Below are 298 nucleotides of genomic sequence, written 5' to 3' on the forward strand. Positions count from 1 at the left end.
GTGTGTGTGTGTGTGTGTGTGTGAGCTGGAGTTTCCGTGTGGTCCGCACCCTGCCGGTTACTCGATCATGAGCTCAGAGGCTTTATGAGTTCATCATCCCTGAGACACTACAGCATGTATAAACTTATAATCAACCTTTACACACACACACACACACACACACACCACAAAATTCATGTCTCTAAGCAAAGTGTTTGGCCAATCAGTGATCTGCATTGTTTATAGCTCCGCCCAGAACTCCAGGTCCTATCACATGGTTCCAAGGAGACCTGAGACGCTCTATAGACCCTCTCACTAC

The sequence above is a fragment of the Clarias gariepinus genome, chromosome 17 (assembly GCF_024256425.1).
Source record: "Clarias gariepinus isolate MV-2021 ecotype Netherlands chromosome 17, CGAR_prim_01v2, whole genome shotgun sequence".
In the NCBI taxonomy this organism is placed as follows: domain Eukaryota; kingdom Metazoa; phylum Chordata; class Actinopteri; order Siluriformes; family Clariidae; genus Clarias; species Clarias gariepinus.